General features: G+C 36.1%; 1 protein-coding gene across 9 annotated transcripts in view; it reads right to left on the minus strand.

The window, feature by feature from the left end:
• The window catches only part of FAM172A (family with sequence similarity 172 member A), a 567,690-nt gene extending 555,301 nt beyond the window's left edge, over nucleotides 1-12,389 (minus strand). For 2 of the 9 annotated variants that reach the window (XM_051993700.1, XM_051993655.1), the window contains exon 1: nucleotides 12,293-12,378. The gene's annotated coding sequence lies outside the window, so the exon portion shown is untranslated. Of the gene's footprint in view, nucleotides 1-12,178 lie in introns of all 9 variants that reach the window. The other 7 variants (XM_051993687.1, XM_051993679.1, XM_051993670.1 and 4 more) reach the window with 7 other exon arrangements.
• Nucleotides 12,390-22,057: the final 9,668 nt, after the last annotated feature.

The raw sequence follows: 22,057 nt of genomic DNA on the forward strand, positions 1-22,057 counted from the left end.
GGGGTCAATCACCTTAGTTTATCTTCCAGTGTCCTTCAACTGGCTAATTTAGCTAAAGATGTTCAAAACAGCGAACACCACACAAATTTTGCCTCATACCATGTAACAGAAAGTCTTAATTTACTTGATCATTTAAAAACAAAATCTCCCCATACTTGGAATTTCCTCCCTTCTCACTTCCACTTCCTGGCTTCCTTCAAGTCCTAAAAACATATCCTTTCTCTAGGAAGTCTTTCCTGATTTTCCTTAAAGTGAGTGCCTTTCTAATAATTATTTCCAATGTATCTGCTGTACATCTTGTTTGTACCTGGTTGTTTGCATGTTGTCTCTTCTATTAGATTGTGACCTTCCTGAGAGCAGTGACTACATTTTGCCTTTGTTTCTTAATGCTTAACACAGTGTCTAGCACATGGTAATAAATTCTCACTGGCATATTATATACAAAATATTGTATATAATACAAACAGTAAGAACATGGTTAGAGTAGATAATGCTGAGGAAGGGAGGAAAAAAGAAAAAGGAATAAAGGAGAAAAAGAGTACTGTATATAGTCGATTATAAGCCGATCCGAATATAAGCCGAGGCCCTAATTTTAACCCAAAAATCTGGGAAAACTTATTATATCAGTAGGTTTAGGTAGCACACCGGTGCCTGCAGAGGAGGAGAGCGGTTGCCAGCATTAGTATACAGTCCGGTTACCGACTGTGATACTACAGGAACAGCCGCATCACTGTAGCAACGGCCGGCCCTGTAGTATCACAGTCGGCACTCGCTCTGTATACTACACAGCAGGGGGGCATTCAAAGGGATATTTATACATGTTTTATCTAGTGACTCGAGTATAAGCCGAGGAGGGGATTTTCTGCCCAAAAATTGGGCAGAAAAACTCGGCTAATACTCGAGTATATACGGTAACTAATTCTCAAAGGCACCAAAGTCTAAGAGATCTATTCATATTTAAGCTTAACTACCTTTTACCATCGGATTCCTTCCTTCCTACTCTCTGGCTACTAACAATCAATAAAGTCATAAAAATCAAGCAGATTTCATCTAGTAACAGTACAAAAGACTTTGCATTTCATCCTAGAAGTGATGGGGTGCCACTGGAATTTACTGGTCAGATCTACACTTTAGAAAAATCACTTTGGCAGCTCTACAGAAAACAGACCAGAGTTGGTAGAGAACTGAGGCAAGAAGACAAACCAGAAGACCACTGAAATAGTTCAGCAGAAAGATGATGAGGATTTGAATTAGGTTTGTAGCTGTATGGAGAATGTTAAACAGAGAATAAGGGATGTATAACAGACATTATATTATAACAGTTTTTAAAAAGAAGACAAGATTTGATAAGACTGGAGATATAAAGGGAATATGAATAAGCAAAAGATAAAAACAAGATAAGAGCCTGACTAAGAGCTAGGTTGACTTTTGTGTCCACAACAACAATAGGGAAGTTTAGAAGAGGAAAGGATTTGAAATAAAGGTAATGAGTTCTGTCTTTTTGTTTTTCTTTTTCTTGATGACTTGATGACATTCAAACTCAAGTCTTCTTGATTCCAAGTTCAGAATTCTACCTACTTCACCACACAGATATAATCAGTCAATAAGCATTTATTATAAGTAGAAGTGAAACAGCCCATGTTTTCCAAGTATTCACATTCTACAGGGAGGAATAACATGGACATATCTAAGCATACACAAGACAAAATGAATTCAGGTAGAAGGTAATACATGAGATCAATTTTGAAAGAAAAAATAGTCAATGGAGTGGAAGTGAGGAGGAAAAACATTCCAGGCATGTGGCAGAGTCAAAATCCTAAAAGGAAAGGAGAATGATTTGAAGTTGGAAAAGCTCTCTTAAAACCCCAAAAGTGATATTTGATCTATATCATGTTGCAGTCTTTCTGGGCTTCAGTTTTCTCAGCGGTAAAACAAAGGTACTCAACTAGATGATCTCTAATTTCCTTTCCATGAGATCTCAGATGCTGTTCCCTCAAGCAAATCTTTGATTTTTCTTATGGTCTGTGTTTCCTCATCTCTAAAGGTCCATGTCCCTTTCATCTCTACCATATTGTCATAAAGATATGTCAAGAATGTATCCAAGGACACTGTGCAGAACAAGAAGGGGGTGAAAAAGCAGTCTTAGGGCAAAAGGCCATTTGATCTCAAATACTAGGAAATGTCTCAAACTACAGTAAAAATTTTTGAAAAGGTGATTAACAGTCACAATCAACAACAAACATATGAAAACATATTTTTTTAAATGGATTTAACTTAAATCTGACTCCATTTATCTCTCCTCCTCATGACTCTCGTTTCCAATCTTTCTATATCTTCTGGTTCCTTTTCTTTTGCCTAAAATGACTTTTTACAAATTACACCAATCTAAATAGAGCTTTAAGATACACTAAACTTCAAAGATATCACAGAATAAGAAGAATCTTTAATTATATAGCACCAAAGAGAAAACACACACACACACACACACACACACACACACACACACACTTTTTAGAAAACTTTTTGAAATAGTACAGTGAAAAAGCATTTCAACTAGTGGATTGTACACTAGCACTCTAAACCTAGCTTTACAACTAATTGACTATCTTATCTTGGATAAGTCACTTAACCTCTAGACCTTATTTTCTTCATCTATAAAATGAGAGGATTTAACAAAGATGATCTCTTAAGATTCCTTCAAAGACTGACATTCTATAATTATAAATAGGTCAAAACAAGACTTGTATTATGTTTAGTTAATTTTACTGCCAATATGTTGAAAATCTAGCACCAAAATCAAATGACAATCATCTTTCCAATAATAGCAAAAATTTCAAAGCTAAGGAGGGAAAAAGATTTGCTAATTTTTTTTAAAAATCACAATAACAAAATCACACCAATCATTTACTTCACGCATATACTTCCCCTATCCCTATGTCATTTCCTTCTTTAGTCTCTAATAAAAAAGGGAGTTATTCCCTCTGAAGACAACCCAATGACCTATACAACCCCTGATCTCATCCTCTCCTATCTTCTCCACCAGAATGCCTTCACTTTCATCCCTGACATCCAACTACTCTTTCATTTTCAATCTTTCCATCCCTGCAAAGAACCTTGTCTTCAGCCTTTTAGCATGTCTAAGTCTCCCCCATTCTTTAAAAAAAAACAAAAACAAAACCTCACTAAAAATCCCATCAACTTTGCCAGCAATCTTTCTATACCTCTCTTCTTAACTAAAAAAACCTTTAAAAAGCCATACATTTTGTGTGCCTCTACTTCTCACTCAATTCTAAGCCCATCTTCAATATTAATTTTGACCTCATTATTTAACTGTAACTACTTTCTCCAAAGTTACCAATCATCTTGTAATGACTTCTTAGTCTTCATTCTTCTTGATCTTTTTGTAGCCTTTTACGCTAATTGACCTATTTTTGAATACTCTTATTTCTCAGGGTTTTTGTGACTCTGAACCCTCTTACTTCTCCCTGATTCTTTTTCAATATCCTTCATCCAATGGACTTGGCTATTTTCAACAATGAGTTGATTCAAAGTAATTCCAATAGACTTGGGATGGAAAGTGCCAACCACATCCAGAGAGAGAATTATGGAAACTTGTAAAGAACAGGAACTCGATATGATTGATTTAAACAAGATGTTAACTCAGTGGAATTGATAAGACAATGAATGGTTATCTAGTTTAACATGTGAGTTCTCTAGTTCAGTATAATTGATTTAATCTTATACAACAAATAATGGTTCCCTAGTGATATAATGATTGGTTTATACTCAGTATACTGTAATGAGGTAATTGTAATAGAGCATCTAAACTGGGGACAAACTCAGCCAGAGGGAGACTTCAAGACTCTCCTGAATTCCTCACTGAAACTAAGACTCATTCTGGAGGGCCTCCAGAAAGCTAGCCAAGCCCCAGACAAGGAGTCATACTGTGAAGGAGACAATAAAGACTTTTGGACTTTATCCCTGGTTATTCTTGTGGTAACTACTCTACTGAAATGAAGGCTGGTCCCAAGACCTCCAGAAAGCTACCCAGAACATTACAGAAACTGAATGTGGGATCAAAGCATAGTATTTTCACCTTTTTGTTGTTTGCTTTTTTTTTTCTCTCTCATGATTTTTCCTTTTTGATCTAATTTTTATACACAGTATAATGGAAATATGTTTAGAAAAATTGCAATGTTTAACCTCTATCAGATTGTTTGAGGAAGGGGGGGAGGAGAAAAATTTAGAACACAAGATGTGGCAAAGGTGAATAGTGAAAAGTATCTTTGAATGTATTTGGAAAAATAAAATATTACTAAAATGTTGAAAAAAAAATCATTCATCCAAATCAAGCCCACTAATTATAAATAAACACTAAGACTCTATCCTGGGCCCGCTACTCTTTCATCCCAACATTAATTTACTTGATGACCTCATAAGCTCCCTCTTCAATTATCACCTCCATGCAACTGGCTTTCAAATCTATACATCCAGCCCTAATCTCCCTCCAGAGCTCCAGTCTCACATCACCAATTGCCTATTATTGAATATTTCAAATTCAGTATGTCTAAAACAGAATTGATTACTTTCTTCCCAAACCTATCCTTCTTCAGAATTCCCTACTACCATCAAAGGGGCCATCAATCATTATTCACCCAGATTTAAAATTCTGATGCTATCTTCAATGCTTCATTCTTACCCCATATATTCCATGAGTTGTCAAATTTTGCCTTCTCTATTTCTAAAATATTTTCTATATAAGCCCTTTTTTCCTTTTAATGACATTTTTTGAGTCATGACCACCTTCTTTGCCACTGCAACTTAAAGACCATGAGACTTTTCCAAATGACTTAGACATGAAACTTTCCATATGTAGTTTTTCCCTACTAGAATGTACATTCCTTGAGATTATCATACTTCTCTATTTACATCCTAAAATCTAGGCAAAGTGGCTAAGTACATAGCCAATGTACTTACAAAACTTGATACAGCTTTGTTAGTACTAAGTATTTAAAATTATTTTTATTCACTCATTTATTCATCTTCCATTCAAGTAGCTATTACCCTAGTTCAAGCCCTCATTACCTCTCACTTGAATATTTAAATAGTTTCCTACTTTATATCCATGTCTCAAATATCTCTCTACCAACCAATGTTCTACATAACTACCAAAATGATTGTTTTAATGTATAACTCTGACCATGTCATCTGCCTACTCAATAAATTCCAGTAAGCCCCCTTTGTATTTTAGAAGCAGGTGTAAATGCCTGTCTTTGGCTTTAAAGCTTATCACAACCAGGTTTCTTCCTATTTTTCCAGGTTTTTTTATCTCTCAATCTTCTCCATGAACTTTAAGGTGCAGCCCTTTGTTATTCTTCCTATATGACATTCCACTTTGCAAAGGAATCTCCCAAGCCTGGAATAATCCTCCCCTCTTCACTCTTTGCGTCTTAGAATTACGGATTTCTGTCACAATTCAGCTCAAACACCACCTTCATAAGAACTCCTTCCTGCTCTTCCAGACTGCTAGTGCCTTCCCCTGTAAGGTTGTCTTTTATCTACTTTCCAGGAATCTTGTACATGCCTAGAAATGTAAATTGGGCGAGGGCAAGAGCAGCAGTTGGGCACAGTGCCTGGTGCATAGCAGATACTTAGTAAATGCTCAGAGAATGATTTAATTATCAAGCTACTGAAGTAAATACTGAAATGATTACCCATACTTTAAAGTAAAAGGCTTCTTAAAGCCTATTTTTCTATTTTACCAGGGATTCTTAACAATTTTTGTGTCAGACTGGCAGTCTGATCAAACTTATGGACTTCTTCACAGAATGTTTCTAAATGTAGCTTACATGTAAGACTTACAAAAAAAAACAAATTATACTGAAATATTAATTATCAAAATATGTTTTAAAAACAAGTTTACAGAGCCCAAGTTAAGAACCCCTGCTTTAGAAAAAATTTAATATGAAACAGCGAATCTTTTAGAAATAAGAAAATTTTCATTTGGAAAATTAAGAACAAACAAGAGAAAGAAAAAAAAAAAAATCCTGTATAACCCAATACTTTAAGCCGACCAGAAAGGAAAAAAAAAATTTCAAATTCATAATTAAAACAATTAAAAATTCGCACACATATGGTTGTTTTGTTAAAATAAATATACATGTTTCTTACTGAAGAAAAAAACTGACAATAAATAAAATTGTTTTAGCTAAATAATTCCATTTAATTCAAAGGATGTAGTAGTTGCAAATGCATTTTAACACAGAAGTATTCTTCAGACTACAAAATCGTGGAAATCACAATTTCCAAACATCCAGTACTGAAGATGATCCACTGAACAAAGGATACAACAGACATAAAGAACACTTGAAGTATAGTATCAATGATGACTTATAAACTACTAAAAAGAAATGGCATGTAACAAGAATAACTCATAATGAATGGGTAACACAATTAATGCACAGACACTCATATTACATCAAAATGCCTAGAAAGAAAACCTCTAGCACAGAAAGGGGACATCATATTGATATTCTAGGGGAAGAGTCCCATGCAATTGAAAAAAAAAAAAATGACTAGAGTTGGAAAACTCACTCTGACACAATTACTATTTATCTGTGTGAACTTGGGCAAGTTAATTAATATCTCATCTCTCTTTACCTTAGCTTCCCTATCTGTAAAATGAGGGAATAAAATGAAATGACTTTTAAGTTCTATTCTTTGACCTGTTCACAATTTATGAGATTTATGAGATCACAAATCCATTAAAGAATATTAGTATAAGGGGCAGCCAGTGGTGCAATGGATAAAGCATCAGCCCTGAAGTCAAGAGGATCTGAGTTCAAATCTAATCTCAGACACTTAACACTTCCTAGATATGTGACCTTGGGCAAGTCACTTAACCTCAATTCCCTGGGGGTGGGGGGGAAGCAGTATTCCTAATAAATAATAAAGTTTTAAAAGTAAAAGTTGTATTAATAGGGGAAATTTAGCTTGAACTTTCATGATAGTAAAAATGTTACCTGTTTACATTTTTAACACTAGGTCATGGGTTTAGAGGAGATCTTAGAGATCATCTAATTTTCATTTTCACAGAGAAACTGAGACTCAAAGAAGTTAAGAGTCTTGTCTAATGTTAAAAAAAAATATTGAGGGACAGAGATCTATTCCAAAATCAGTGTTTTGTTTTTTCCAGTATATTATGCAGGCACTAAATTAATTAGCATAACTTAGTTCACCAAATCAATCATCTATCAGAAAATAAGGAATTTTTTTTTTTTCAGAAAAAGTGAAAAACAGCATTTTGTGGATGGAAGTGAGGAGGAAGGGAAAAAAAGGGGGCAGAAAAACACCAGAATGGGCCCCAAAAGTGGGACATCAAATGGTTAAAAAAAAAAAAAAAAAAAAAAAAAAGGAAAGAACACTTGCGTCGATTTCACAATTTAACTAAAGTGAATTCTTTTTAAAAAATAAATTAATAAATGGACTGACATTAAACAAAACTTAAAATATTAGATTAAATAGTCTAATGGAAATAAAATCTACACCTGATCTAAGTTGTAAATAACAAGTATTTAGCTTTTATCAATAAAGTATGCCTTTTAAATCATATCCATCCTAATAACCAGGAGAAAAGGTGAAAAGGTAAAAAGTGCTCAGATTTCATACTGACCTCAATCTTAGGTTATCCAGTCCATTTTCTCCCTGGGGGAAAAGTAGAGCCTGGGACCCAAGGCAGATGCTCTCTATGCATTAAAAATACTACAACTGCCTGGACTCTCTTCTGGGCTGTTTCTCTTATGAACTCATTTAAGCAGACACAGGAAATAAAAAGGTTCCCAAAGAGTACACGCTTCCAAATACAAAAACACCTCCCAAAGTCAACTGTAAGTGCTTTAATGATTATCCAAACTACTGCAGGCCTTCATTAGCAGAGACATTTGAAAACTGATTTTTATTAATAATAACTAGAGGGACTAAGTTTTTTTAATACTATACATTTTAATATTTGCATAATATTCCAAGTTCATTTGTACCCTGATATCAGCGAATAAGAATAATTTAAACTCGATCCAATATACACACTCAAATTTACTCTTCTGGCAGTTTTATTTCCTATCTTCCCTTTCTGTTCCCTTCTTACACACAGAGCCATGATGCTTTTATTGGACTCCCTCACTTCTTGCCTGGACTATGTCAGGACCAAACTGACTTTATGAAAGTTTCTCACAAACAACACTCCATCTCTCAAATCTTTGCACTGGCCATCCCTTCATCCTGAAATGTACTCCTTACTCACCTTAAAGAATCCCCATCTTTTTTCAAGATATAGCTCAAGCATCTTCCACAAAGGGCCTTTTCTCTCTCCCCATCTCCAGCTGCTAATGTCCTCCTTCTTTAAACTACCTTGTAGTTATTTTGTATTTCTTTAGTATATGCCTATATATATATTCATGTTGGTCTTCAGAAACAGAATGCAAACTGTTTAAGAATAAGAAGTTTTTCCTTTTCCTTTTTTTTTTTTTTTTAATATTTGTATTCCCAGAACTCAGCACAGTAACTGATAGATAGCACTTGTTTTTCTGATGTATTATTTGTAGAATGCAACTCTGCTACATTCTTGAGGTACAAGTAGTAGTGACTCAATCTGGCTCACATTATGGAAACTACAAAAGCAAATAAAATCATGGTGATTGCCCATTGATTATTTTAAATATTAAAAGCACCCATTCCATTGGAAAAAAATAACTAAAAACAATAAAATCCAGTGCTGGAAGGTTGTTACAAAACAGATATATATACACATTGATAGTGAAAATGGAAACTTGTACAATACTTTGGAGAGCAATATGGCAGCATGCAATAAAGTTACAAAAAGAATCTCTTTTTCAATCTAATAATCTCATTGTTGAGAAAATGACCTGGGGAAAAAAAATGTGTAGAATGTGTAGAAATACATTCAAAGACTTTATAGTAAATGTTACTGTGTTAACTGAAAGCAACTTATATGCACAAAAATAGTGGAATTGTTAAATAACTTGTAAAACATTACTATAATTGAATTCTACAAAATAATAAAAATTAACATGTATGAAGAATATAAAAAATTCTTATTAAAAAGTGCAAATAGAACAAAACAATAATAGAAGAGGATAAATTATGGTTTTGTACAATTGATACCTATATTGATATGTACAATTGATACGATTGACTCCTATTTTCATGCATCACTGAATATCATTTGTTGCTTAACTACCTATGACCACTCATATTCCATGTGGTTCTAAAACCAGAGAAAGCAATGTACAAATCTAATTAAAAATGTGTATTGGTTCAGAAACAGGCTAGGATAAGTAAGATATAAGAAAGGGGGCAAAGTGGGAAAATCATCAGATATCATCTCTGCCGCTTCCTTATCTCTGCATATCTAAGCAAGTCATTTAACAATTCTAGATTTCCAAATAAGAAAGTTGGACTAAATGACCACTGGTTCCTTCTAGTTCTGGATCCTACAAAATAAGTTGTTTTATATACCATTAAATGTAAAATGGTGCTTTATCAGACCTGAAGCATAAGATAATCAAGTACTTTCATTCCAGTTTAATGTTCATATCACTATACCACAAAAACTGAAAAAGCCTGTTGTTCACCTAATGTGCTATAACCAATAAATAAATGATTAGAGCTCTAGAGATTAAGTTTCCCTCTTCTTATCACTCACACAACCCAGAATTTGCCAGTCCTACCACCATCATCAACCACTCATAGTTTTGCAATACTGGTCTATATGATCCCCCTATGAACTTCAATAAAGGTGAATTAAGCACCTTCTATATACATGCAAGGCCTTGTAGTAGGGACTGGGGATACAAAGACAAAAAAAATTAGCAATCCCTTTGAACTCCCAAATTGGGGTCATAGTTAATTTACTTTATACAAGTATTAGCATATAAAGCAGGGACAATGCCACTACCACTAAAATAAGCAAATCACAAAAGTTTCCCTTTGTCCCAGTTTCTGATGTGTTAACAATATTCATTCCTAGATAACGCAATGCCTGAGGATAAATATCATTTCTTTGAAACTGCTTTGGAATAATTATGGTCATCCTAACTGCCCATGATAAAAAGAAAATTATACTTATTTTGAAAGACAGTGTTGAATAGTAGTAACTGAAATGAAATTGGAATGAGGAAAGACCTAAGTTGGAATCCTACTTTTGATGTCTATTAGCTACATGTGACTAGCAAGAAACAAAACTTCTCTAACCCTCCTGTAAAATGAGGTTAATAATATATATAATATATCTAAATTATGATGCTGTTATGAAGATTAAATGAGATGAAGAATGGAAGGCTACTTTGTAAACTTATAGAAATACGAACTATTAATTCCTTGATGAGCTGGTTGGCCTGAACACCCCCCACACACACACACACACACACACACACACAATTTTCCACAATACCTTTTTGAAACATTGGGGGAAATTGACATGTTAATATAGAACAATTTGTCAGTAAAACTATTCCTAAGCATCATGGTAAAGAAAGGCAAAACAGACTTGCCTTCAGAAAATACATTCTGAATACCTATTGTAATTGAAAACAGTACACCAAATCAATTTCAAAGTAAAAATGTTAATAATAGTTAATTTATCTACTGATTTCCATCTTAAAATACTTTCTTCTGTGAGGTAGGCAATAAGCAGTATTAAGTATCCCTATTTCACTGATGAGGAAATGAAGACTGAAAGAGTTCCTCAGTGACATAAGCATCACTGTCAGAACCAGAGAGATCTTTTTTTTTTTTCCTTCATTTGACCAGATCTGTGTCTTCACTGGAATAGACTCCAGCTGAGGATCCAGGCTCCACATTTATGGTATCAAAGAGAGTTGCTTGGAGCCCTGAGATTAAATATCTTCCTTGGGACCCTAATTAAATTAAATTAAACATCTTGCCTCAACATAGAGATAATCTGAAGCAACTCTTCTGATCCCAAATCCTTTGCTCCTACAATTCAATCCAACAACTACTTCTGAAAATAAATTCAACTAAGGTGATAATGATATTTAAGTATATCATTTCATTGAAGTTTAGTATAAAGCTCACTCATCTTTAGAAAGAAGCAGTGTATTACAGTGGTTCTCAAAGTGTGGCTCCTTTAAGGAGATATTTGAAGTCAAAACTAGTTTTCTAACAATAAGATGTCTTAATTTTTAATAAGGCAAAAGTTGATAGTGACAGCCTATATTAAAAGAGCCCTATTAATATCTAAAAGTGTAAAAAAAAGTTCTCAAAGTGTGGTCCTTGGAAGGAGGTCCTGAGATCAAAATATTTCATAATGATAAGATGCTTTAAATAAATGACAAAAAATAATAGAGTCCATTTAGAAGTTATAGGCAATAATTTTTGAAACGATAAGAGTATTCAACATGTAATTTCTTCTTTCAAGGGGTCTTTGAGGTTAAAACTAAAGGGAATACTCAATAATTTTTAAGAGTGTAAACTAAACCAAAAAAATTGAAAAATCTTAGTGTAGTGGATAGAGAGTGCTAGTAGTCTCAGAAGGAAGACCTGTGTTCAAGTTTCATCAGATAAAAACTGGTTTTGGTGACCTTTTCAGACTCTAAAACGAAATGTCCAACAATTGTTGATGTATATGGGTAAGTTTTCCTTAGGAATCATAAATTCGCGCCCGTCCCCTCTCCCTCCAGAAAGGAGAATGAGCAAGTTAAGGTGATAGCATTACTTTAACCAATGGGTTGAACTCTCTCTCCCGGATCACTCTACATGGACCGAGGTTTAATGGTCCATTTCTGGAGCGACTTGTTTAGGGAGCTCATTTCTTGTGCGCACTCCCTCTCTGGTAGTAAGTTCTAAGTCCCCTTCCCCCTCTCTTCCCCCCCCCCCCCCTTTTCCCAGGTCTTTTCCAGAGGGCACTTTTGACATCCCGTGACCTCGTGCCTAGGTCTTCTGTGCGACCCATTCTTTTGCTCCGGCAGCATTCTCGAGGGGAGCTTCGGGGGCGTGTCCGCACATTCCCGGGGCTGTCATCGGGGATCCCAGCTGGGAGCAAACCCAACAGGTCGGGGCCCTGAGCCCCACCTCCGTTCCCCATCCCCCTCGTCCCCCGCCCCAGCCCGCTGAGCAGCGACAGCAGACTGGCCGAACCTACCTGGGTTTAACCCCTGCCCGAGGCACTGGGGAGACTGGGAGGAGGGAGGTCTGGGGGGAGGGGGCGTCCCCAGGAGGTCGGGGAAGGGGAGGGTCAGGGGGCGGGGCGCCTCACCATCTCCGTCCGGACTCACTCGTGTGCTTGTTGTGATCTCAGCTCCCCGGATGCGGCGCCACTGCCGAGTTCAAGTTGCATTTCCGGGGTCTCTTACGTCATTGGTCCCGCAGCCACCAACCCGGAAACTGGCGGTGCGCGTGCGCGCAGCGGCAACTGATGTGACGGTTAGTGGCGGTGGCGGCGGCGGCGCTCGCGCGTGCGTTGTTCTGAACTGAGAATCTGGGACTTTACCACCTGCTGGCCCTTCCCAGAGTTTCTCGGCCCGGGCTTGGGGAGGCATTTGTCTAGCGTTAGGGCCCTAGGAGTGGACGGGGTGGGCCTCCCAGAGGCCTGAGACGCTCTCCTTGCTCCTGAAGCAAGTTGGTCGGATCGCGGGCCCGGAAAGGGCCAGGCCTGAAGGCTTGACCGCCGTGGACCTCAGCTGCAGAACCGAGGAGGAAGGAATCCTAGAGACTCCGAGGTAGTCCCAACTACTCGTAGCTGCCTTACTTCACTCCTAACCGTTAATAAATCAGAAATGGACCATTAAACCTCTGTCCTTGTGGAGTGATTCCGGAAAGAGAGTTCAACCTATTGGTTAAAATAAAATAAATCAATAAAAATAAAACACTCCCTGGTCCCCGAAATCATCCTCTTGAGTGTGTAAGCAGAATGTTCTCAAGTCACAAAACGGCGAGAGAAAAGAAAAGTTTCTCAGAATACTTAGGTTGGGATCCTATTTCTTTTGTGATAATGCCTGCCATAGAAGGTGCTAAATTGATAGCACTAAATTGGCTTTCAAACTTATGGGAAATACCTTGGGCCTTAGTTGTACCATATGTAAACGGGAAGAGGGTGAACTGGATAACCTAAAGCTCCTTTTATAAATTTATGATCCCTATGACTAGTGGTCTTTTAAAATCTCTTTGACTTTTAACGTGATTCTTCAGAAACTCAGAGCAGCGATCTGGAAATTTTGTGAATTTTAAACCATTTTTAGTCAACTGAGAGAAGACAATTCAACAAAAAACTATTCCTCTGATGCCCGGCCTTGATAATTACCGTTAACATCTACTACATTTCCTCGAGTTACCCTTTATATATTCTCACTTCTAGGAATCATCACATGGGAAATATTTTCAAATTAGAACAATTTCTGGAAAGATCGGTTGGCCTAATAGCCCAGAAGATCTGGGTTCAAGTCTTTGACAAATTGTGTAACCTTGGGCAAGTCAGAATTCTTAATACTCTAAAGTAGCAAAGAAGCTGCCTCTGAGGCATATTAAGTTTTCCGATGGGGAATCCTTATTCCAATTAAATCTTGGATCCATAGTATTTTTATTGATGCAGGATTTGAAGTCATTAGGAAAATGAGTCTGCCTAATTTCAGTATGTGCACTCTATTCACTGGACCACTTAATTCCCCCCCTTTCCATTCTGTATCCCTAGACCTACTATTATAGTACATGTAAAATATGTTGGACGTTTAAAAATAATTTAGCTTATAGAAATGAAGAGTTCTATGATAAGCAATTTCCAATTTTTTTAAACTAAATATTTTAATAGACAGTCTACAAGGCATTGTGCCTGATATCTGTGATACAAAAGCAAACGTGATATTAATTGGGCCAAGGTCAAAGTGCTTTATTTTAAGTTTGTCTTATAAGCCTTACCTTAGCACTTGAACTCATTCCCCCCAATTACAGAATCCTTCTGAATCAGAAGGGATTTTAAAAGCAATCTAGTCTGATTTGTACAAAAAAAAAAAAAATCCCTTCTACAATGTATTCAAGAAGTGGTTCAGCCTTTGTTTATGGACCTCAAATAAGAAAAAGTTCACTGTTTCCATTTCCCCTCTAGATTTTTTTAAGTTTTTCCTAAATTAATCTCTACAATTTCCACTCATTACTATTTTAGAAGTAAGTCAAATGGAACTAATCAATCTGGAACAGTGCAAAGAGTACTGGATTTGATGTCAGTATTTCAAATTCTAGCTTTGCTCCTTCCTAGCTATATGACTTTGACTGAATTATTTAAATCTTTTTGGGTCTCAGTTTTCCCAATTATAAAACTAGTTTAACTTTTATTATAGTAGATGAATTCAAAGTTTCTAACTCTGAATTTATGATCCTGTAAGTTTAAGTCTATCTTCATTTGACAACTTTTCAAATATTCTGACATTCATTTACTCATTGAATCATAACTTTAAAGTTGGAAAGAATCTTTGAGGTAATTTGTAATGTCCGAACTAGCTCTCTGAAGGATCTTTGATTAGCCCAAGTCATTGGTCTTAGTGGAGGAGTGAAGGAGGCAGGAGAGCTACCAAATAGCTGGTCAAAGATGGAGTTTGGAATGTGGAGTCTGATGTCTTCTCTTGTGTCTGTGGCTGAGAAAGAGTCTTCTGTGTCTGAAACTCCCTTAAATACCTCAGTATGATTACATCACTACAAACACTGAGGGTAAGAGTATTCAACATGTAATTTCTTCTTTCAAGGGGTCTTTAAGGTCAAAACTCAAAAAGGGAATACTTAATAATTTTTAAGAGTTTAATGGTCCATTTCTGGAGAGACTTTTCTAGGGATTACAACCATTGAACCATCATATTAACTACTAAGTATATGCTTAACTATAAGTACCTTGCTGACCTGATTCAAATATATCTTTTCAGAGTTCCGACCCTCTACGTAATCCAGTAATGTTCTCATTCAGATCAGGAAACTAGAGTTCAGGTCAAGTGAGTTGCCTTAGGTCACACATATAAAATGGCAGTAAAGGATTTCCCAACAATGGAACCCAGGTTCTCTTATTCTAAAACCAGCATTTTTTCTATTGCACCATAGTTGTTATGAATTTTTTTTCTTCATTTGGACTACATTTCTCCAGATCTTTCAGTTCATCCTCACATGGTATATCAAGGTATATTAAGGTCCTTTACCATTTTGGGTTCTTTTGAATCTTATCAAATTTATCCTTCCCCCAAGTATAGTGCCCAATTGAGGGTGACATTCCAAATGTACGTTCAGCAGTACCAAGAGCAAATCTGTTTTTTAATACTCTCCTGAATCAACTTTAGACTATATGCTCAATCAAAACAAACTTGTCATTTACTTTCTTTGTATGCCCAGTACTTGGTATAGCACCTGGCATATAGTAGGTGCATAATGTTATTTATGAAAATGCATTTGATCCACTTAAGTAACTCTTCATTTGCCCTTCTACCCTTCCCCCTTCAAATCTGCAACTATCCCAAAACCTTTGAAACCCTGGGCCGGGGGAAGAGGGGAGACAGGGGATGAGGATAAATTATTTTGCTGTATAAGGAAAAAATATGAAATACTTTATAATGTGTCATTTTTACACATTTTACACATTTAGTATTTATGCAACATAATATGCTATGTGATATTGAGATGAAAAAATATAATAAACTCTTCCTTAGGGCAGAGAACTGACTGGTTGGTCTTTGGAGAGTGAGTACTATAATATATATTTCTCCATAATCAGCCCAAGGACTTTACAGAACTTTGCCTCAATCACCATTGCCATGCATATTCCCAGGCCTTTCTAATCTTTTCTTCAGGTTGGGTGATAATCATATATTGCTATTAGAAGAAGCCTGTAAATCTACTGCGTGGTAATCATGTGTCAGGATGTATGATCTCCTAATTGTTCCCTTTCTCTTGATTGCTCTTCCCCCACTTCAACAATGAAGTAGGCTATAAGAATATTTTTCCAACTAAATGCTAAATGTTCTGGACTAGGCCTGACTCAGGGTGATATGGTGACTCAGATTTTAAATTGAAATGGAATATTATATAGTTAACATTTGATAGAAGGAAATGTGCAAATAGCAATAAGATGAAAAGGATATTCAGAAGTTTAAAAACATTAAGGTAAAGGTAGCTTCCTTCTCTCTTGCTTTTACTCTGTAAGCACACCTAGTCAAAAGCATGAGTCAAGTCTGAGAAGCCTCTGATTTCTACTGCTAGATTTGTTTTTTTTTTTTAACCTGAGTAAAAAAATAGTACTTTTACCAAGAAGCTCTATCAGTATTTTAAACATTAGTCTCCCCACAACAATTAAGCTTCTGAGATGGTTTCATTATTTTCCGGGGTGGGGGGTGGGGGGTGGAAATCTAGTATAGCTTATGAGCAAGAACTGTAATTGATATTATACCTATTACATCATCCATATCAATCCCATCTTATGGAGCAGTTACTACTATAGGGAACCAGAGATCTTCCCTTTCCTACGCCCAGTCTGTTCTCACCCAATAAACCACTAGGAGGAGCTGCCATCTAAGGGTACCTTGGAACTTCCCCTTCCAGTCTGATGGCATCCCTCATACTAATGGATACCCAAGAAGGAAGTAGGAATAGGCTTTGGGGAACTATTCCCATATCCTCATTGCCTGTTTCCAGTCAGGTAGTAGATGATCCCTGTTGTTAGTCCAAAGGCGATCATTCCATCATTCCAAATCTTAGACCCACTGTCATTCCCAACAAGAACTGCTTTAAGCCTTAGTACCCCCCCAAAAAATAAAATCCAATAATTCCTAAGGGGAGAAGGGGCTAATCATTACCATAACCTGTCAATCAACTGCCACATTCAGGGAAAGAAAACTAGCCTAGTTGAAGTAGCAAAGCTCTCCAAAGGAGAGACAGAAGCCAGCATGTGCCAGGCAAGTCAAACCACCACAAATAACTTAACTTTTATCTCCCCTTAGACCCTGATGTGGACAGCCCAGTACTTTGGACCCCAAGCCTTTGGAAATAGTAGTGCCCCACACACTAACAGAGTGGCTTTCTTCCCAGTTCCCATAACTTTAATGGGAGAAATCATGTGGGGAGTAGGTCTAAATTCCTCATAAACACCAGCAACAATTGATAACTATTACCAACAGGAAAATGGACATAAGTGTTCAAGAATAGCATCACCCTTTTCCTCCATCCCATTCTTGCTTCCAAGCCAGCTGTCACATTGAGAAGCAATTTCTGTGGAGAAAGGCTAGCCATCCCTACCAATGGCCACATTTAGAGCAAGCAAACTAGTCTATTCAAAGCAGCCAGGCATTCTAAAAGAGAGCAGCAGGCAGTATGTGCTGGGCAAGTCAAAACACCAATAGCTTGAGTACTATCTCCCCTCAGACCCTGATGGGGATAACTCAGGACCATGAGCCCAAAAATCTTGGAAATGACAATGATCCTAGCTCAGTGATATCAAACATTATCCTGAGAAGTAACCTCAATAACTATTAAATGTGGCTCTGCTCCTACAAAGAATAGCACTGAAGATCCAGAAAAGAAAGTTCTTGCCACTAAAACATTGGCCTTGTCAAATGGTTCAGCATAAGAAACTGATGAGATTTTTTTTTCCTCAGAGGAAATGTTATTAAAGAAAAAGCAGAAATATTTGCTTCGCTGCTGTACCCTAAGGATCATGAGAATTTTCCATCTGACTTGCAGCTGGAATCTTTCTCTTTCATATTTGTCGTCTCTCCCATTAGAATGTGAGCTCCTTGATAATTGGGACTGTCTTAGTTTTCTATTTGGATTCCAAGTACTTTATACATGGTAAATGCTTCATTCATTCATTAGTCAAGAACCAGCTTCCTTTAAATTGCTCATCATAGTCTGAAATGCCTTATAACCTGCCCTGTTACTTTGCCCAATAGATTCTAAGTATCAATTGATTTCTCTATCTGCCATCCTCCTTTCTGACTTTCTTTCATTAGAATAGAATGTAAGCTTCTTGAGTGCATGGCCCATCTTGCATTTTTACTTATATTCCTAGTACCTGGAACACAGTAAGTATTTAAAATATGCTTTTCTATTCCATTCAATCCCTCCCACATTCCTTCCTTCATTTTATATCCTCTGGAACCCTTGTTTTATCCTTGACATATTGTTCTTTGTATTACATATGCTCTCTTTCCCCAGAAATTACTTTGTATATGTTTTGTGTTTAATTTTATGGGGATGTATTGTTTCTTTTCAACCAAATGAAAACTCCTTGGAAGCAGGAATTGTGAAACATTGCTCCAAGTCACTAATAATAAATCAAAATAAAATGTGAGAAAGATGTCAAAGATGGGAATAATCAATGTTGAGGAAAAACTATAGGAAAAATGAGAACAGAACTACTGTTGGTGAAGCTATTTAGTCCAAATTATTATGGAAAACAATTTTGCAGTTATGCTAAGAAAGTGACTAAAATGTCTATATCCTGTGATCTAGAGATCTTATCACTAGGCATTAAAAAAAATAAAGAAAAAGACAGGTTCCATACACACCAAAATATTTAGAGCAATCGTTTTTGTGGTAGCAAAGAACTGAAAACAAAGCAGATGCCCGTTGAATGGGAAATGAATAAACAAACATGGTACATAAATGTAAGGGAATATTTTTGTGCTGTAAGAAACGATGACTATAGAAAAATATGTGAAGACATGAAATGAAGCAAAGTAAATTAGGCAGAAGTTTGAAAGCAATATGCACAATGGCTACGTCAATGAAAGAAAAACAACAGCACAATTGCAAATAGATAATATAAAATGACTACAATCAGTCCTGACCTAGAAAAAGAAATATGAGGATGTCTTTCCATTTTTTTTTAAAGAGAGAGATATAAAACATTTCATATGATTTCAGATTTTGCTAATGTTTTCGTTTTACTAAACTATTATAAAAGATAGTCTTTCAGAGGAGGAGAGATATGCTGGGAAATGTAAGTGATTAATATATTAAAAATTAATTTTAAAAATTTAAGAATATAAATGCTTGACTTGTTTGGTAGAAAGTCAACTCTATTATGTCAACATTATGTGCTTAGGGCTCCCTGAAATATAGCAAATTCAGGAAGAAGGTAGGATCAAAGCTAATTAAATCTCAGTTAAATCCACAAATTTATGAATTTTTTGATAATAAATTGGAACAATCATATAGAGATGAAACCAAAAGACAAATGATCATTGTGTTATTGTTCTTTTTTCCATTTACTTTCATATAAACCTGGTTTGCATTTTATCACATGGCAGATGATATACTTTCAACATTTTTTTAACCCCAAGGGTGATTGACTGTTTTCATAAAACATTGCTTATTTGGATTGTAGAGTTCCCCAAAAGTGCCTCAGACATTTACTAACTATATGACTTTAACTGGGCAAGTTCCTTAATCACTGTTGCCTGAAGTTTTCTCATCTGTAAAACTGGAATAATAATGGTACATACTCCTTAGGGTTGTTGTGAATATCAAATAACATAATAATTCTGTGCATAACACACAGTAAGTACCATATAAATGTTAGCTATTTGTTATTATTATTATTAGAAATCATGATTGGAACAAAAGAAAACATTTTTTAAAATGGCCAATAGTGCCAAAAGGTCAAGAAGAATGAGGACTGAGAAATGGTTCCTCATCTACAAAAATAGGAGCTTGGACTACATGATTTCTAGGGCTTCTTCCTGCTCTGAATCTTCAGATATCAAAAAAGCAAAAAAACCCACTGATATAGGGTATCAAATAGTCACTGTTGACCTTGGGAGAGAAATTTAATTAGAAGAGAATGTCTAGGAGTTGTGGAGTCCAGAATGTGAAAAAACATGAAATGTCCAATAGAAAAATATGAATTTCATCCAACAGATAGTACAGAGTCACAGAAACTTCAAAACAATTGATATTTAGAATTATTGGTTGATGGTAGCAAGGACAAATTGCCCAGAATCCTCTAGACAATTAAATCTTTTATGAGGACAAGACCCCCAAAATCGTGCTTAAAATTGTAAGCCTTTAAAATTTAAACCTTAAGCTTTAAACTAAACTATATTAATTGATTTAAAAAAACCAAAAACCTTTAAGTTTCTAAATTAATTTGGCCCCCAACTTGATATCATATCAAATCTGTGTATTTATATTTTTAAGTGCTGCCTCAATCACTTTTATACCAGGGCACACAACCAAAGAAATCTTTCTTTTAGCGAATCTTCAATAAAAGAAGTAGATCATTCAAAATCAAGTTCAAATTTCTTAAATTCAAAAAAACTAGTCCTCTAAGAAGAAAAATTGTGTCCATATATTGCCTATGGGTTTATGTTTTGAGGGAGTAAGAAAATTCTAACCTTGCCTATTACAAAAATGAGAAGGAAGGAAGGAAATCCTGTGAAACTGAAAACTAGGTATTAGTAAAGTACAGCATATCCTAATTACTAATGAAACCTTACTTATAATTATAGAATTTCAGACTTGGAAGGGACTTCAAAGTTTCAAAGAGAATCCCCTCCACAAATGTCTACTATATAACTAAACAAATAGTTGTCTAGCCTTTATTTGAAGATCTCAAGTAAAAGAGAACTCATTAACCTCTTGAGGTCCACTCTACTTTGAGTTGGCTCTAATTTTTAGATAATTTTTTTCCAATTTCCAAGCTAAATTTCTTTCTTTGCAACTTCCCTTTAGTTTGAGTTCTACCCTCAGCAATCAAACAGAATTATTTCTAATCCCTCTTTCACCTAACACCCCTTTTTTGAAGACAGCTATTTGAAGATTCTTCTCTTCTTCAAGCTGTTCTCAGTGGAGTCCTTTGATTTTGTTTCAGGAAAAGAATAAATCCATTTTGGAAACAATCAAAAACATCCCCAGCTCTATCTTTTTAAATAACATTTAAGATAACATAACAAGTTTAGATAACATTTTTAAATTATCCTTTTGAAACCTTTGGATTAATATGAAAGAGAAATCTTTTTCAATTTTTTTAAGTCCAAAACAGTATCTACCTTCCTTCTTTCCAGATCAGCCCAGGAAAGGACTCCATTCTAAATAATTAAGGAAGAGATTGTAGAAGAGCAAAAGACCCTGGAGTCATTGACCTTTAAGGATTCTTATAATGAGTATCCTTCTTTTTCAAAGAAGACCAAAATTACTGTGTCTGACTGTGGCTGATTAGACCAATATGAGCTCTAAGGCCTCTACCACAGATTAGTCTCAAATGGTCCATATGAACATTTAAAGTAGAGATGTTTCTAAATTTGCAGATCTTTCCTTTCTTTTGAGCTACTGTAATTCTGCTTTGTTCAAATATCACAGTGTTTTCTTTGATGTGGGCATGATATGTTAGGCAGCACTACCTTAATGTCTCCCATGTCTCACAATCTATTCCATAATTCTGTGTGATGTGATTGGATTGAAAGTTTTTCCTCATTTATGACTCAGAATGTGAGGTCATGGCTAATCAGGGCAAATCCAGCCTATAAGGAGTGTACCCCAGGCCCCTATATAATCCTGGTCTGTTAACTGGGTCTTGCTTCTCCTTGCCTAACAGCTTGTGGGGAGGGAGATGCCCTTTCTGGCAAGATTGTAATAAAATTCCTTTCTGCTTTTGCCTTGAGAAATCTCCTTAATTTATTTGACCCAGTGGTCTTGTCCCACACAATGTATGAGGGCTCATCTGGGATCATGGACAAGGTCTTAAGAGCTAGCAGGATGGCTCACCCTGCCTTGCTTTAGGCAGCCTTTGAACTTCCAGGATCTGTCTCTGCTTCCAAGATCGAATGGCCCAATAAGAGATTCAAAGCAAAATGAAAGTCGCTAAATTAGTAAATTCTGATGTGATGGCAGGGATCAATCAGGCAACTTTTGTGCATGGAGTGCCAAAGGGTAAATGACCTGTGAGATCCTTGAGTTCACCCTTGAATTGATTCTGCAGTTGACTCTGGAAGGGTGCTACAGACTCTGGAGGGGTATCCTGGATAGGATAGCCTTTTGGGTGACTGGGGCTTTAGAG

This window comes from Antechinus flavipes, chromosome 1 (genome assembly GCF_016432865.1).
Source record: "Antechinus flavipes isolate AdamAnt ecotype Samford, QLD, Australia chromosome 1, AdamAnt_v2, whole genome shotgun sequence".
NCBI lineage: Eukaryota > Metazoa > Chordata > Mammalia > Dasyuromorphia > Dasyuridae > Antechinus > Antechinus flavipes.